We start from the raw sequence: 15,115 nt of genomic DNA, 5'->3' as shown, positions 1-15,115 counted from the left end.
TTCCACCGTCTGTAATAAAATGGTACAGAATTACAGTAACCAAAGCACTGAAATAATTATTAAGCAAATGTCAATGCCTTCTCCTTTATATTGAGGTTACTTCTTGCTCTGGAAATGATGTAACTGTATAACCGAGAAGGGAGCTGGATTTGTGGGACTTGTATAAGTAGGGTACACCATCTTCTCCCCTCAAGATGTCCAATGGCACAGACTTGGTGAGGTGAGAACAGAAAATTCTCTTTTTTTTCTGAAAGAGAAGAGGCCTGTTGTTGTTTGTTTGTTTATTCCTGGCAAAGCTAACCATTGCCATGGCAATATTTTGCCATTGATGGTGAAACCCCGTGTTTCATTTCCTTTGGCTCATTCACTGAAATCCACCATCAATTACCTAGGCATTTCTCTTTAGTTAATACTCTGACCACATTGTGAACCTCCTGAAAACTTTGCAGTGTAGCCTTTTTTTTTCAATAACAAAAGCACATTCTGCAGAGAGCAGTAACCTGACTCCAGTTTTGTCCATGCCGAGAGCGGCCTGGAAGTTAGTTTTCTATTCCAAACTACATGCCAAAACAACCGCTTTTTCCAAAATTGCAAACGTTATGAATAACAGCTCCATCAAAAGAGAGGCATAATTTTCCAGGGGCCTTTTCTGCCAAGCTCAGCATCTCATTTCTTGCCATGTGGTAGTTTAAAACCACATCGATTCGTGGATTTCCAGTGGCACAGCTTCTCCCCAGCCCCCGCGACACTTGGCTCACCCTTTGCGATGCCATCGCTGTTTGTCTGCTGGCCAGCGGAGCAGGCAGTGGCAAGCTGTGCCCACGGACCAGCGCCTGCCTCTCGCTCCCTGCTTGTTTTCCCGGGTGTTTCAGGTACTGAGTAGGCACAATGGGATTCAAAATTCATTTATTTTTTTTCTTCCAGCAAGGTTCCAGCAGGGGGGATTAGGGAGTTGTGGATGCGTTCCTCGGTCTGCTTCCCATCACTTGACGTTCTGGCCGAAAAAGCCGCACCGTGCGGTGCCGCGGAGGGGCCCGGCGGGCGGGCGTGCTCCGGGATGGCCGGGGGGACGCGACTGAGGCCCGGCACGGGCTCTGCTCCGCCGCCGCCCCGTATCCCGGCAACCCGGGGCACGGGCGGCGCCCGCCGAGCCGCGGCCTCGGCCGAAGGGCCTGAGGGAGCGCCACGGTCCCCCTCGCCCCCGGGGCCCCCGCGATGTCAGCCCTCGCTGCAGCCCCAAGCCGGGCGGCCCCGGTGCTGCTGCGCGACTCTGCCGATACATTGCAGCTCTACGCCCTAGTGACCCATCGTTCCCCACGCGGTGGCTCTCTACGCGGTATCCAACAGATTGTTTCTTCCAGAGTATCCAAATGGTTTGATAGCAACATTTTTTGATGATAATCAACCATCTAGTAGCAAGCGTGGTGCAAATATGACAGCAAAAATTAAAGCTACTTTTGCCTGCTGTCATTAGGGGTATTTACCACCCACCACTGCCTGTGTTCCAGACTTACCACAACTTCTGTGGCTTGGTTTCTAGAGCAAAAATATGCATTTATTATTTTTAATATTTACTAAGCATACATTTTTAGCAAGTTTTCTCCAATATCTGGTTAAAATGTGAATACTTCCGCAAGTAAACCTGTTTGCTACAGTATTTGAGGAAAGCAAACACAAATGTTCAGAACATAGAACCAAAAATTACTTTTAAAAATATTTAATATTTTTGAGGGATTGACTCTGCTCCATGACTATATTTGCATATTTGCATTAGACCAATATGTTTTTATTACCAACATACAACAAAATTTGAATAAGCTTCCTGTGGTTTCATGCTCAGTACATTTCTCTTTGCAGATATATATACTGTTAGAGTTGTTCTTAATTTCATGCTGTTTTTAGAAAACTCTGTTGCCTTTTTTCTGCTCAGGATGAACTGCCTGCACATATGTAGCCTAATCCAAAACCCACGGATGATGATGATGATGAGACTTTAGTGAACTTTACTGTCCTTGGTGTTCAGCCCATGATATTACACCACACAGATGGGCAATAGTCCACCCTAGTGTTCATGGATCTCTTAAAAGCAAAACATTGTCATTGCTATGTTACCACTGTGTTTGAAGTAGAAGGATTTTGAGATCAGACTCCTAAACATGAGTCTCAGCTTCTTCCTCTCAGTGCCACCCTTTTAACAAATTCTGTAGCAAATGGCAAATTTGAAGCAGCTGAGAATGAGGCTGTACTTTCAATAAACAAAACTAAGTCTTGTGAATGCTAAACAGTTCTGAAAAGACTGTGCTTCCTGGTGGATCTGCCACCAAGAGCCATTGCCAGGAAGAGGCCTTCTGCAGGTTAGGCATAAAACTCAAGATGCCTTTACAACAGCTCATAGCACAGATGAGCTATGGGAGTGATCGTAGGGGTGCCTGAAACTTTTTATTTGGAAAATTCTGCTGACTTTGCCCTATCCTATCTATACAGGTTTGTATTATGGGTATCCTTATTATACCACGAGAGTTTCCTTAAAAGCAGGACAACCAGGCCAGTCCCTGTGTCAAAAAGCCAAGGAAATGGCTACTTAATTGCTGCCAACTTTGGAGGAAAGAAAAACTTGGAGGGTGGTCTCCTTTCCCTTGCATAAAGTAGTCAGTTCACAGTTCACCCTGGAGTTAGAAGTGATCACCTCTGATCTGAGTCAGGTCTTAGTTCTCATGGCCAAAACTGCATAGTGATGTAGAACATCTACTCCACTGAACATATCCTGGTGAGTGTGCAGGGGTCTCCAGAACTGTTTGCTGGCTTAGGTACACCATAATTTGACCTATGACAAAAAGTATGTGAGACAAGATGTAGTGGTATCTGAATGATCTCTCTTTAAGAAAAACAGATGCACAATGTATTTCATTCAAAGAGAAGCCAGGTAAAATTAATCTATGTTTAGGTTTTATTTTGTTGCAACCAAGGACCTTCAACATCTTTATGAATCTTGATGCTTCATTTTCAATTGCAGGCTTTTAAATAGTAGAAAATATTAGAAATTGCCTCAGAAGACACTTTAAAGATACAGGATTTCTACCCTTTGTGATTTTTGAAAGGCTCTCTCAGGATGGGAGGGACCCTGGGAGAACACCTCATCCAACCTCCTGGGTAACCAAGAAGGATAAAGGCTAAGAAGCTAGATAGGAAGTATCCAAAATGTAATATATTTTGATATCACATGGTTTTTAAACCAGTATCACAAAATTTTGAAGACCTAATCCATCGTCTTTGAACAGCTGATGTTGACAACACTGCTAATGTTAAGTGTGTTTACACATTCTGTGGGATGCCTGTTCATGCTGGTTTGTCTTCCAATGCAGGAAAATCAGTGCCACAACTTGGTAGCTTTACTTTATGTAAGTAAAGAAAAAGAACAAAACTATCAAACAGAAAATCCCATTAACTGTCTTTCAGGTCAGACATGGACATAACTTCTACTGGACTGGCCCTTCACCATGAGAACAAATAATCCTATTGATCTGGTAATGTATTGACCCCCAGTTTCTCCTGGGGCTCTCTGTTCCTGCTCTTCAAAATAAAATTGGACCGATATATAAAACCCAGAGCTGGGATTCCTCAGCTCTTCCCTAGATCCTGCATTCTGTTTTCCAGCAGACTGGGACCAGTTACTTTCTCAGGTTTCGGAAAGGCTCCTAAGTTCAATTACAAAGCAGTGTGCTTTGCAGCACACAATCCAATAGCGTGAAGTTAACTGCTGTCCTGATTACCAGCCACTTTTCTCCAGATCTAAACAAATAGTTCTTGCTTTGCTTCTGTTGTCTCTGTTTTGCCTTGAAAATCCTAACAATGGATATTTAGAGTTGGGGGGGAAATGAAAGACCAAACATACAAGCTCAAGAGCAAAGCAGAGCCCAATTCAAAGATGTGTGAAGCTGTGCTACTTCATGGTTCACAGCAGGAACTGAGACCACACCTAATACAGGGGGAAGTATAAGAAAGGAAACAATATAAAAGAACACTACGTTTTCACTTGCTGCAGAAATCTGATTTTTTCAGTCTTACAAGAAAACTTTTAAGAAGATTTGCCTCTGGTTGATTTATACTCAGGGAAGATCAACTTCTCACATGTTGGAAATGGGGACACTTTTGAGACAGACAACATGCCCATCCACTTCAGTGGAACCAGCATCACACTCATCACATAGCATACATCTTACTGTAAGAGCAAGTGCCCTCTATATGAACCCCTCAGGGAGGAAAAGTCTTGTTCAAATATGTAAGTTACTTTTTTGCTTTTTCTTCCCCTACATAGATAGATGAGACATTAAAAGCATGGTAGTACTGAGAGAATCTATGCTTGATTTATAATTGGAAAAGGTCTCATGACTTTTGAAGAAACTAGCGTGGTGATTTTAAGATGTACTTCTGTGCAATGCTTTCCTTAATGGGATGGTTTCTCTCTTACCCACTCTTCCAAGTACTCTTGGTTCCACTCTCTTCCACAGCTCACTACTAGTGTTTCTGACTCCAGTGCTGTTCTCTAAACTGGATTAAATAAATGACTTGATAGAAGAACAAGAAAACAGATAAAACTCTAAACAACAAAGAGCATTGGTTTCATAGTTAAGAGAAAATGTATAGGAGCCACACTCTTGAGGGGCAGTTTCATGTTACAAATGCTCACAAACATTTAAATGAACCATAAAACAGAACTGGTGACAAAGTACCTCAGTCTGTACCAAAAACGGACAAAAAAGGAACCTCATAAAATGCCCTAGTATTTAGCTAGCATAGTTTAAAAGTGATTACCAAATTGGACGACAGACTTTTAACACGTGTATACAAACTGACAGGAAAATCATAATTATCACTGATAATTATGATCTCCACTCTGCCAGCTCCTTGTACTATTTCTTAGTTTATTAGTTATTCATAGATTATTCATAGAAGGTATCCTTCATGCCTACAGAAGGAGGCATAATAGGGATAGAAAATCCAGTCCAGTAGGAACCCTGCATCCAAAACAAAATGTCCCAGATTTTCTATCATGAGCAAGTGCTTTCTACAGACCCAAAACAACATACTACTGTCACTGTAGCTAAATGCCATTTAATTGGCAGCTAGGAAAGTCTGTAATACATTTCTTCATGGAAAAATGTTTGAACTCTTCCAGTTTGTCAAGATGCTAATTAAAAACAGACGGCATGTTACAAAATCCTTTCCTTGACCTGTGCTATCTTACATGCCCTTCTGTACTTTTTTCATGGCATTGGCTCCCTGAAGAATTGATCTAATCTTTATAAAGTTGTCTTTAGTTTTCCTTGTCACTTTGCAGACAGAAAAAAAGTAACAGAATATTATTTATTTAAATGTACATAGGAAATTTATTTGTAACATGGCAGAAACAACAGGCATTTGAGGAGAGTCTTCACTTGTTAAAAACAGAAAGTTTTTACATAGTGAATAATTCAGAATGGAAGAAATCTTAGCGCCACTGAAGTCACCGAAATAGTTCAAGTAAAAGCCTTGCTGGAGTGTCACTGACATAATAAATTGCACAACAAGAAGGACATGCCTCATCAAACACATATTATAGTTTCATCATTACTAATCAAAATGCTTTACAAAGCAGGGATTTGGATCAGCGCTGAAACATTTTCAGGGGTTGTTGTATTTTACTGATGTTTTTATTGTTCTTAACAATGTAAGAAATTTGAAAAAATACCTCAATTCACTAAGAGCTAATCCTTGTTACCTCAAGCAAATGCCAGATCTGCCTGACACCCCACCCTACACCATGGCAGGCACGCTGCCACTGCACAAGCCCAGCACAGATTCTCCATCAAATAAGATACCGCACCAAGCTGAATGTCCCTTTTTCTTATGAACCACATCCCCCAGCAGAGGAGACTCTGGAGGGCTGAAGAAGTCCATCACATCTGTTTGCTCATATGCCAACATGCTATTTCCTCAGTACAGCTTTAAGAAAAGATGCTCTTTTGGCTGCTGGCCCTCTCCCTCTGCAGTGGGAGAACAAAACCAATACAGCATATTTATCCAAGACCTGTCTGTAGTTTTAAATATAGTTTTCATGGCAACAGAGAAATACATGTTTTAGTTATGACTGCTCAGAAGCTAAAGGATTTTCCCTACCTTGAGTATAGTAACATTCACATTTTGAGTTCAAAATGCTTCCTAATTACCACTTTTCTAAAAAACAATCCAAATACCACATATCTGACTTTTTTTAGACACCAATCACTTGTAGGCATCTGTAAGTTTCCACTGTTGCTGCCCTTGTGATTTAGGCAAGAGTCATTAAAACTGGAAGGCCTAATTCCCATCCTCAATATAATGCATTAGTAAGAAGTAATAAACTCCTCAATGAAGCAGTATAGCTCCCCAGCTAAATAAATGGCACACACTACTGATTAAACAAAGGCACATGTGGCATTTTTTCCTAAGAATTTTTTTAGAAGCAAATGGATAAATATATAAGAGAAAAAGAGAAGAGCAAAAAAGCAGGAGTGGGAACTCAAGAGAACAGTTGAGACATCACAGATTTTGGCCCCCAAACATGGAAAGGGGGTCTTGAGAAACATCTCTAGAGGACTTCTCGGAGCAAGTATTGGTTGAAAAGAGCTTGGAGCTGCAAATAGTCTCCTGCTGTTCAATTTGCTCTTCATTCAGGGAAATGAAGGCTTTACATTCTTTGCAAGTAAAGACTGAATCAAAGATACCTGATTCCATTAACAATTTATTTTCCTGAATTGAACAATCAGAAGTAGTAACTTTTTAGATAACTGATCAGGTCAGGAGTAGTAATAATGCTTTACTCTGTATATTCTGCTGTTCCTGCTCCCCTGAGGGAGGCAGATGCCCCTTCATATACACATTATATATATTAAGATCTCTTTCAAGAGCTATATATAGCTTCTATTCACAGGCGAGCACCACAACCACTTATTCATTCTTTTCATGCTTTACCTGCTGTTTTCAAGGCTGCCCTGATGCTAAAAATAGCTTCGCATATTAGAGGAGGGTTGCTATAGATTCCGAGTGAGTGATGTTCCAAAGACAGCTAAATCCCTCTTTGCCGAGGACATGCAGGATCCGTGTGGATGCAGCTGGTGGGCAGCTGTGACCAGGGCTCTGATGCCCTTTCACAAAGACTCTCATGCTCTTAGATTGGGGTATTTGTGTTGTTTTTAAGACTGCACTGAACTGCAAATCAATACAAATCATGGATGTCATCGCAAGTTTAAGGCTTTGTTTTTCATACTGTAGTGTTAGATCAGAGTAAAATACCTTCATATATTAATGGCACATTACCTTCTTTTTAACTAGGAAAACAATTTAATAGTCTGTTGTATGGGCATATTTTTCTGCAGGCATTGCTGTCTTCAAGTAAGAAAATATCAAAATGCTTCACTAGTCTTCTTACTACAGAGCGGAAAGGATGACAATTCATCATCTACTTGATTACTTTCAAGAAAGCAATGAAATTACATTAAAAATTGTACTACAACTGCTGTTGTTTTGAACTTCTGGCAGTGTGTCCTCTGACAATACTGACATAGCTAATGTTAATTTTGGAAGGTACCTTCCTGTCTCACAATTTAACGGATAGTACAAGTGAAAAAATGCTTGTACCTAACCTTCCAACTCATTTACCGCATCAAACAGTGAAGTCTGCTACAGTTAAGAGTCATTTGGCTTAAGATTATTAAACCTTCATTTACAAAATTTGTCAAAGAAAAAGTTTGGAATAATAGGAAAGATTTTATTTTACCAAGCTTGGACATGTAGAGGTTTTGAGCACTCTTTTCAGAACATATTTATCTCTATATTCTGCAACTAAAGGCATCATAAAATGTTTTCCAGCTTTTAAAAATAATTTTTCTACATTAGGAGAATATCACTGGTTGCATCCTTTCAGGATAGTGAAGATTGGATAAATGGAGATAAGCAAGTGTCTGAATAAAACTTTTCTTTCATAATGTAGTAAAATCCTTTCAAGGTATATAACAATCTGATCTTGAATGTGAAGGCAAGATACATGAAATAAAGGGTAAGTTTCAAGAAATAATGGATGACAAAATATTGGCCATTAAAGTAACTCCTGCATAGAAACATGGGAGTTTCATTCCACAGTATACATTAGCTCCCAAACATGTAATAAAACAGGTTCATGTCTATATATAGAATATCCTAAACTTCCTCAGCTACATTAAATTTCTTAAAAATTTAGTGATTTTTAGAAAATTACAATGAAAAGTTGAAACTCAACCAAAAAAAAAAACATATGACAAAGATTATGCTTCAGGAGATCTGTATTAGAAACTGAATTTAATGTTTCATCTCAAAGACCAATTTTTCTAGTTCTTAAAATTTGTGGTTGGATTATGAACACATCTAAGATAAATGAGGTAGTTAGAATAGTATTTTCCTTTTGTTAACAGACTCATAGAAACCTGCCAAATACTGACCCTGTTAAGGCTGAGCTTCAAATAAAAGTTGTACGGGGAAAGAGTGGTATGGATTTACTAAAGATTGTTAAAATATATTAAACCAGATCCTAACATAACTCTGAATAACACAATCCATCTTTTAAGAACTGTGTATTTGAGGCCAACGTAATACAAACTTGCGAGAAGATTTAATGAAATGCTAAAGGAAATGTTTTTTCACTCAAATCCCACTTCACATCCTGACCCTTATCTTCCATGTGGTTATGTTTTATTTCCATTCAAGAAAGGCAGTCATCTAGATATGTAACTGTTAATGTTTTGACTTGCAAATTGAATGTGGCTTTAGCAAGCAGCATGATCTCCCCCAGGGTACAAGCTGGAATATTTCTTTTTACTTGTCATAGATAGTTTCCTCAGTGGTTTTTTTTGAGTCTGCCATTTTCACTTCTGGAGTTGTGGGTATTGCACAGCTCAGTGTTGCTGGCTGTATAACAAAACTTGATATTTGTAACTAAGTTAGACTAAGTATTCCCATTGAAGATAGTTATCTTTCCCATTCCACTTAGGTGCTGCAGAATGAATAGCATCCTGCTAATACTTTCAATAGAAAGGTTGATAGTATTTCAGTACTTTATGTCTGAATGATATTGCTGATTAAATAACACAAAATTGTATTTAATTTGAAATATAATCCCTATTATTTCCAAAACCTGGCAATCAGTAGTATACTTTTACTAATAAAAGATCAGTTCTAGCAGAATGGCTAATGGTATTATTAATTAAATGAGGTCTCACAGCAGTACTCTATAAGCACGTTCATTAAAAACTGTGAAATAGGAATTTTTAACTGATTCATCCTACTCCACTGCTCAGACCAGCCTCTTTATATCCCTGTACCCTTGAGTTCCACTGAAGGATCAACTACTGATCACCTCAACACAGATACTATCAGTCTGCAGCTACTGTACTACTTTACTATGTAAATAATCCTGCTGATATAATAAGATGAAGTGAGGGTTGATTCTGTCATCATTACATCATATTATGCTCCTATACCTTATTTTTTAAAATTTGACTGTGAGATTCCAAACAATTGACTACACCACTGTATACTAGAAATAATCTCTGACATATTTTCTTAGCTTTAGGTCAACTAGTGGAAAACATTGTGATGAACACATCTCACCAGGTGCATAGTACAGTTTGTAGGACTGGCCTTCTTGCTTCCTGTATTAAGATCTCAACTTCTAAGTTAAGATGAAACACATCTTCCAAAAAAACAGGTGTTTTCTGGAACATGTATGTAGGAATGCGACCTTATTTCTCTATTATACTGTATGTTAGACTCAGACTTTGAAGCACCTTTCTTTTCCAGGTTATGCTGAATACTAGGTACATAAATTGTGCTTAACTGCTTCCATGATTCAGAAGATCATGACTTGTGGGTCACCTTTTGGTATAGAAGACTTTAGATTCGAAATATTCACTGTCAATGGTTTATACCTTTCCTCAATTCCCGTAAGTGAATATTATGAATATACATACATGGTAGACATAAAGCACAAAAAAGCATGTCAGGAAATAAGAGAATGTGTATTGTTTCCACTATGGCTTAAATGTGCAATGGATTGTAATTTTGCTCACATATTCTTTTATTCCCACGAAAAAATCCAGTGGGAAACAATATAATTTAAAGAAAACAAGTACATTGCTTGTTTGTCAGTTGCTTGGGGTTTTTTATTTCCACATTACTATATTTTCCTTCTCTTGCTAACTATTGTCCATCATTTTTCATCTTATATAATAACTCTTATATCAAACTGGAAAAACAGATTTCCATTTTTCTTGTATTTATGTAATTGAATGCCATCAATCAGTTTCCACCATAGAAGATCTAGACATAAAAGTAAGATTAAGCATTCTTTGCTCTCTTAGGAAATTGTTCATACTTCAGGGAATTTAAGCATAATGAACTTCTAAAATCTCCTCAAAGGAAAACTGGAACACGGTGGAGGAGTTAGTTTCTGTATTCCACTTATTTCAATGCAGGTTGATAAAACTACGAAGTAGTATTTTCTACATTTTGGTAATTACTTTTTAATTAAATTCCTGACAGGCTGAAGTCACTACCCTTGTTTATGCACGCCTACATAATAATCTTTTAGTGAGCTTTGTTCTCAGCACAGCTGCCAGACTGGAAGCTCTGGAGACCAAAATTACCTGCCACACAACAAATGTGGCACTAGCAGTGACAATTAAAGGACACTAGACAGAAGTCTACATAATATATCTCTAGGGGATATATCAGAGTAAATCAGTCAGTCGTCGGAGACTGGCAAGTGATGTGTGGTCCTACCCCAGACCGTACAGCCCGCACTGCTTTCTTAGGCAGTAACATAGGTCCCTAACAGTGTCAGAATCACTGCCCTGCTACTATGGTCTTTGCTAAAGGTGCTCTGAGGTATGACTTACTGTATGGCCTCTCAGTTTTCAAACTCAGGAACAAATATCCCAGCTTCCAAGTTTTTTATCGTATTGGAAGTCTTAGTGTTCTAGAAATTCTGTCCCCATCAATGTATCTGACATTGATATCCAATGGTGTTTAACAGGAATAATTAAGAGGAAAATATCCACCAATAACTGGAATTTAGGAAATTTGATATTCTTATAATAGGATTAGATATCATACTACTATCTCTATTTTATCTTATTAACAACTAAAATGCAATACAATGATTGTCTTTACTTATACAAAGGCCTGGGATTTTGGAACTAGGAAGGAAACTGAAGATAAATCAGATGCTACGTTTTCGAAGGCACTTTTCTAACAATGATTACACAATGAAATGGTAATTGCAACTTCAAAATAGCATAAAGCTGCACAGCTGATCTTGAAATAATGGACACAGCATGGGTTTGCCTCTGATTATTTTTTGTATCTGACTCTATACTGGAAATAACTTTAAACACAGAAGTGCTTTTCTTGAATAAACTATGTTATCAGCCAAACAAATAAAACTGCATTTGCCTTTAAGCACAGCAACATTGACATCTAGTGGCTAGTTAAGCTTCATGTTTGATATTCTTTGTATGACAAAAAATTGTGTAACATGCCATTTACTGAATTTGACAAAATAAACATGCATTGCAACAGCCTGTTCTGTCCACATAACCTCCTGATGATTACAAAATGACTAGCCTTTTAATGACTAGTTTGGAGTGACCAGTACCAGTGATGGGAACTGGTAAGTGTGAGCCATTGTCCCTCCTACACAGCCCACTGTTTTTCCCTGACTGTCAGGAAGTCTTTAAGTTTGGGAGTCAGCTGCCTGCCTGAAGTGTACACCTTCCTCGGGGCTCGTTGGGAGGCACAGTGCAGCACTCAGCTTGTGCACGGGTACATCTGAATGAAGAACTACCCTTACTGAATGTGATGGCACATACTGGCATATGTGAACACCCATTTTTAGTTTTACTTGCTTTTCAACAAATTACTAGGGGGCTTCAGATAGGAGGAGATAAAAAGTCAAGAGCATGACAGATGCTAAGGTACTGTTTGTACTATGAAGACACGAAAATAAGTGATTTGGCAACTTACTTCATAGACATGTAGAAGATAGGAAGGTGCCAATATCAAATAATTTTAGAAAGTCTAATTTCCTCACTTGTCAACAAAATAACTGACTTAATGGAGAAAAAAGCAAAGATTAGACAGGACGGATCTCAATTTTACCAGCCTTCTCGATCGTTCCACATTACTATCTCACAATCAAACTCAAATGTAGACAGGTATGTCCCCTGCAAACAGCTCTTAAAATGGATGCGGTTGACTGCCTTGCCTTTGTTCTCCATACCAGTGGTAGTTGCCTCTTCAGGCCTGCTGGCAAAGCCTCCTGATTTATTTTATTAAAAATTGGACCAATGTTTTAATTGGCTAACCAAACTAATTCAACAAATCAGAGGCTGTTGAGTTCAAACGACTTTATCAGAAGATCTGCAGGAAGGCTGATGTGTTTCTTCCTGGCTAAATACTGTTAAGGACTAAACAGCTATGCTTTGTATTACTTAGAAATATATGGAGAAATCTGAGTCTGAAGAAGAGTAATAAAACATAAGAGTTCTCTAAAATGTAACCAATATAGAAAGGTTAAAGTACTTTCTTAGGCTGCAAAGAGGGAAGAGGGTATATGTGTCTTCAAACTTTTAAAGATGTTATTCAAATGATGATCCGTTCTTGCTTCCTGTATCAACTAATGAAGAACATTAAGAAATTATCTCAAGTAGCAACAAAGATGATTTTTCTTAGATAGTAGAAAAAATCCTTTATACCTAAGAGGTTAACAGATTAAGCTATTTATGCTGTGAACTTGCCTGTACCGGAAGCTTTCAGGAACAGCTCAGTACGTTGATATTCTTTGAATTCTGCATCTCTGTCATGTATGCACCATGTTGACTTAAGCTTTTTGGATACACTAGGTCTCACACTTTGCCCATTCTAGATTTAGAGCAGGACTAAAGTAAAAACTACAGTGACGTCTCCTTTGTGAACCATGAAGTTCAGGGCTACTGTAATTTAAGATTGTTTCACACTACTGGTGAGTGATCCGAGAGAGAGCTGCTGCTGAAAGGGCAACTCTTTTCTCACCTCCTCCTTCACTCCTGTACCATCCCTCCATCCGTAAGCTTTTCTGCCCCACCACTAGTACTCATAAGACACCACAGCAGGATAGTCACAGGAGCTAGGCTGGCAGAAAATTAAACACTGCATTCAGCAGAAATGGTCAGATGAGCACTAGGGCCACTTCAAGAAGAGGAATGCTCTCTTCAGCAGCAGCTAACCTATAGATTGATTTATCTGTAAAAGAAAGCTGTGCTCCTAAGGTTTGGTTGTACAATCGTTGAAATCTAACTTAAAACCATAGCACCTCCTGCCTGCAAAGAGTTAGATCCCTCTCTTCTTTTTCCCATATCTTCCAGTCTGGTGGGACTCGTATGAGAGAAGTGCCTTTTTGGTGTCAAAGCATACTGTTGCTGGATTTAAACTGTGGAGATACTCCCATAGGAACAAACTATGATGCATACACCAGTGGCTAAGAACAGGTTCAGTTCCAACTTCCAATTTATTTAGGAGACCATTTCTGATCGAGTTCCTCAGCTGTAGCTTACTGTAGCTCACATATAAAAAGCAATCAGGTGGTATTTGAAAGCAACACAGTCAGACATCAGAAAAGCATGGCATAGCAAGATGAAATTATCTAGCCACTATTCTGAGAAAAGCTGTTTATAAAATAACTTCAGCATCTACAGCAGTTGCTGTAGTTGGATTCACTGCAGAATTTCCCTGTCCCAGAAACTTTATTTTTTCTATATGCAGGCTTTTGTGGCCACAACACAATGCCAAGAGATTCAAGAATCGTAAATCTTTCCTTTACCTTTCCCACTCTTCTTCAAAGTGCATAATCAATGATATGTTGGCCCAGTTTCCAGAATCATGTCAGGATTCATTCACACTAAAGCAGTCTGTCATTTCCATAAGAGAAGAACAACAAAAAGATGCCTGCTATTACAGCTTTGAGGGTATACATTATTTATTCTGAGATATTTAAATTATTAATTAGGATAATTCCATTTTTGCAACAGAGTCTCTGCCCGTTAGAGGAAACGGGCCACATTCAGTAGGACTTCAGCAGAATACTGCATACACACAGATAAGCATAGTCCCACTCAGTTCCTTTCTGTGGGACACTTCATAATGAGCAACAAACACTAGGTCAGTAGAAAAAATACTTTTGTTTTTAAAAAGGAGATTTGGTACACCCTGCATATTGCAAGGACAGCAGTAGTATTTTAAATATTCCCTGTATTAAGTGTATCTGCGGTTTAAGAATCCAGGAATCGATAACGCAAATGGAAACTTTGATACAGTCCAGAAGAAAGTATCTGTGATGGATTGATTAAAGCATTTCAGAACTCAGCAGTCAAAATGCTGGTTCAGGTATTGTGTTTGATGGGAAACTAACCATTCTTAGACAGCTACTTGCTGTATCTTATGACTTAATGCTTATGACTTATCAGAAAACACTGTTAGTTTATAAAGCTCCTCTCTGATACAACCCACAGGCTCTAAAACTCTATTGCCCAGTTGCCGTCGGTCCTCACACAGAAACTGGGTCACGTACGTTCTGGGTCACATTTCGTCCTTCTAACTGCGAGATGCGATCGAAAAGGAGAATCGGAGTTACCGATGGCCGTGCCCAGGCTGAGCCGCGCCGAGGGCAGCGCGCACCTCCCGCACCACACGGGCACGCCTGGCAACTGCTGCCCGCCGCCGAGCGCCCCCCGGGCCCCTCCGCCCCGGGGGTCCCCTTCTCCCTCAGGGGTCCCTTCCAGAATGCCGGACCCCCGCTCCCGACCCTTCCCGAGCGACCCTTTCCGCCGGGCCCCGGTGCCCGCAGCCGGATCTGAGCCGGTGCACCCCGAAGTGGGGACTGATCTACCCGAAAGCGCTGGGGGTGGTGCGGGGGCGAACCGGGGCGGGGAGGAGAGGGGCGCGCCGAGGCCTCTCCGAGCCCCTGCGGCTGAGTCCTACCTTCCCAGAGGCGGAGACCGCGGCAGCCGGGGCCGCGCACCGGGTTCCCGGA

The 15,115-nt window shown here is 39.8% G+C and overlaps 1 long non-coding RNA gene across 1 annotated transcript; it reads left to right on the top strand.

Moving 5' to 3' along the window:
• The first annotated feature begins 819 nt into the window (after window positions 1–819).
• Window positions 820–10,761, top strand: LOC126634817 (uncharacterized). The gene is made up of 3 exons (XR_007627458.1): window positions 820–872; window positions 3,457–3,524; window positions 7,395–10,761. It is a non-coding gene; the product is annotated as an uncharacterized LOC126634817 (long non-coding RNA).
• Window positions 10,762–15,115: the final 4,354 nt, after the last annotated feature.

Source organism: Myiozetetes cayanensis, unplaced genomic scaffold (genome assembly GCF_022539395.1).
Source record: "Myiozetetes cayanensis isolate MyiCay16 unplaced genomic scaffold, myiCay2020 scf10, whole genome shotgun sequence".
In the NCBI taxonomy this organism is placed as follows: domain Eukaryota; kingdom Metazoa; phylum Chordata; class Aves; order Passeriformes; family Tyrannidae; genus Myiozetetes; species Myiozetetes cayanensis.
Note: the sequence above shows the minus strand (reverse complement) of the source record. Positions and strands in the feature narration are given on the sequence as shown.